This window comes from Benincasa hispida, chromosome 10 (assembly GCF_027475165.1).
Source record: "Benincasa hispida cultivar pf3 chromosome 10, pf3_genome.v1.1, whole genome shotgun sequence".
Classification (NCBI taxonomy): domain Eukaryota; kingdom Viridiplantae; phylum Streptophyta; class Magnoliopsida; order Cucurbitales; family Cucurbitaceae; genus Benincasa; species Benincasa hispida.
The window spans coordinates 9,873,720-9,877,596 of NC_143487.1; positions in this window are offsets into that span (position 1 = coordinate 9,873,720).

Consider the following 3,877-nt stretch of genomic DNA (forward strand, 5'->3'; position numbering starts at 1 on the left):
TTGTTTATTTAGCCAAAATGAACCTAAGTATAAATATACCAATTTTAATAATAGAACACTTCAATAGAAGTTTAATAACTTATATGATAAAGTTATTAGAACACTTCAGTGGGAGATTAATAACATATACGATATGTTATTAGCTCTCACGTCTCTAAGAGTTCACAATCGAGATTTAAGCGGTACTTCGTGTCACCCTGGGAGTGACCTCCATTCGGAAAGTATTTGCATAAATATAGATTTCGATGAATAAGGGGAATTCGTTCAAATATAAATCAAATATATGATAAATAGATTTCAACTTCCACGTCTCTACATAGTTCACACCGTGAGATTCATATGACATTTTGTGTCACCCTAGGAGTGACCTTCATTCGGAAAGTGTTTGTATGAGTCAATAACAAGGTGAACGGGGGAAGTAGTTCATATTAAGTGGGTGAATGATATGAAATAACTCTAAATAGAGAACCAGTGAGCAAAAACGGATCGTTCCAAAGTCCATTGAGAAAGAATACAAACATTTACAGTCAATAAGAACAAATTATGCATAACGAGTAAATTACAACATGGTTCTTAAAGAACAAACAAGGGATCGAGTATGCAATACCTTTAAAGAATCCTTTCTTCTAATATCCCTCGATCGTCCAGCAATGTGTCCAATAGCACGAACTCGAACGCAATGATCAAAACTCGATCTTAATGAGCAACTGGATGAACCTCGATCATAATCGAGTACAGCTCGATCCTCGAACCTCAAAGGGAACTGAACACCACCACAATGGCTACCTTGGTATTCTCGGTGTGAGAATCCAGGAGTTACGAGCTCTATATGACTTTGGATAGAGGAATGAAGGAAGTGAATGATCGGGTAGACGATCGAGTATGCGACAAAAGAAGGAAGTCTATCGTATAGACTTTATACTCGATCGTGTAGTAAAAAGAAGTCTATTGTATAGACTTACTACTCGATCGTGTAGCTGAAAGAAATCGAACACGAGAATTTCCATGAGTAGCAAAATAGATCGTTCAAAATTATAATCATATATGAATATTACAAATTACAGTCAAAACAGAAACAAATAATTATGTAATCAATACATAAATTATAGCATGAAAACTACAAATGAACAAAGAAAATACTACGAACATTTGTAGACTCGTCTCCACGCTCCTTGCTCACAAACACTCGAACACAGCAACCTCGAACGCTCAAACAACACGATCGCTACACAGCCCGAACGCCGCGCACTCGACCTCTACGATCACCTCAGTCACGAACTCCCCAACAGCACGAACAACCTCCACAGAACCTCGACAGTGTCGAGTTGAGTATGACACCACCAAGAAGGCTACCTTGGTATTATCAGTGTGAGAATCCAGAGGGTGGGCTCTGTGTGAACTTGGTTTGAGGCAGAAGAAGAAGGAAACAACTATCGTGTACACGATTGGGCAAGTGGGAGAAGACTGAACCTATTGTATAGGTCGATGCCCAATCGTTTAGCAAAAGCTAAGTGATCGTCTAGCAAAAGCTAAGTGATCATTTAACTCATTGTTTAACTGCGTGTCTGTCGTCTACAAACACTACACCATCATTTACCTTTTGTCAAGCTGTCGTTTAGTAAATCCGTATTTACTTGACAAGCTCCGTGAGATTCTTTTTTCGAGAGAGAAATATCAAAATCAATTTTGACAAAAAAAAAAAAAAAAAAAAAAAACTTACTAAAATTGGGAAAAACAATTTTCCTTTTATCTTACGGTTACCATGAATCACCAATAACCTCCCACTCAATTAGTTACTAGAGAAAAATATTTAATTATCCAATAATAATAATTATTATAAATATAATTTATAACTAACTTATCATACTATATTTATAACATATAGTTTTAATATTTCATCTCATGAAATATATAAACCATAGTTTTTTTTTCTATTCCATGGCACTTAATGTAAATCTCATTTACATTAATCCTCCACTAGATGTATCTCATACACCATACCGATCATATCATATATAACCGAATTACCTCTTGTCAATTTGAACATTTCAAATCAACACCAAGAACTGATCCTCAACTAAATCCATTGAGCTACCAAGGGGACCTTATGGACCTGCAGCTCGAAGCTCCAACAGTACGTTAATAACTGACTAAACTCTTTAATCACGAGATCCACCATCCATTAACTGCCAGGCACTCTACTAAAGACTGACAGTTGAACTCTCCTTACCACAGATATATTATATGTCCATCTTAACCAATCAACAGTGTGACAACCCTTCACAGATCGCTCGTAAGTACAGTTGGGCCAATAACTGTTATGCCCCTGTAGTTACATCTAACTCCTTAAGTACCACTGATCCCTCTAATGAACATAAGTCATAGTCCTACTATGACCGAGTCCTCTCTTCCAAAGAGAAGTTGTGGCCACTATGTTCAAGCCCCGAAATCAGCCCTTGATGGAGCAATCTCTCTACTTATCTCTGCTTTGGGAAAGGAATGAATTTCATCTTGTGGATTGAGTTTCTAACTCCCAGATCAGACAAGTCTTAAAAAAGGTAGACATGTTGAGTTGGCAATCTGGCCACTCTCACCCATACTAATCAAAGGACCGCCCTCAAAGGCAGGAGTTCCCAAAACACTCAAGATTGAGGTCGTGTCACCTATGGTCGTTTAGGTGAGATGTAAGTCTCTAGTATCAACGACGTTATATACAGAGTCTAGTCATCTCGTGGCCCAGGTCTTATATAAACTCTTTGTATAGGACACCCCCGCTCGCACGTCTCTACATGAATAGTCAAGATCTATCATCTGTAGTAGTTTACCACACTTGCAAACCCTACAAAGCGAGCCGTATCTGTAGTGTCACCAGGATCAGGTATCCCACCCTAATCCTTATACTATAGACCTATTTAGGTTATCACTTAAGGCGTGATCCACTTGTATATCGCATATACATGCTTAAGTTCACATAAGATAACTAAGGAGCTTTGTTTATTAGATATGAGTAAATGACATAATGAAATAACAATTATTTTATTTTTCAAACAATATGTATCTTTACAAAACAACGAGACTCCGGGAAAATTAGGACATCAATCCCAACAATTTCCTACTTGTCCTAATGACTCGGGAGACTAATGTACAATACAATACAAAAATGTACAATATATAATAAACTAAGGCATACCCCATTATCATCTCCCACTTGCCTTAGACAAGATTCTGCATGTCCCACAGACCCAGACTCTCTAGGTGACCCTCGAACACTTTATCCGTGAGGACCTTTGTAAAGGGATCAGCAACGTTGTACTCCAATGCGATCTTCGTGACTATCACATCACCGTGATACACAATCTCTCTGATCAGATGATATTTTCGTTCGATGTGCTTAGCCCGACAATGACTCCGAAGCTCCTTCGAATTTACCACAGTCCAGTTGTTATCACAATAGAGGGTGATAGACAAATCCATATTTGGAACAACTTCCAAAACTAAAAGGAATTTTCTCAACCAAATAGTCTCTTTAGCTACTTCACAAGCGGCTACGTATTCGGCTTCCATAGTGGAGTCAACGATACATCCTTGTTTGATGGTTAGCCAGATTACAGCCCCTCCATTCAGAGTGAACACTGACCCCAATGTCGATTTGCGAGAATCTCGATCGGTTTGAAAGTCAGAGTTTGTGTATCCTGTAAGGACCAGATTCTCATCTTCATACACGAGCATGTAGTCCTTCGTTCTCCGAAGATACTTAAGGATTGTCTTAACTGCCGTCCAGCGATCAAATCCTGGATTGGACTGATACCGACTGACAATCCCTACTGCATAGCAAATGTCAGGTCTGGTACACAACATTGCATACATCAAGCATCCT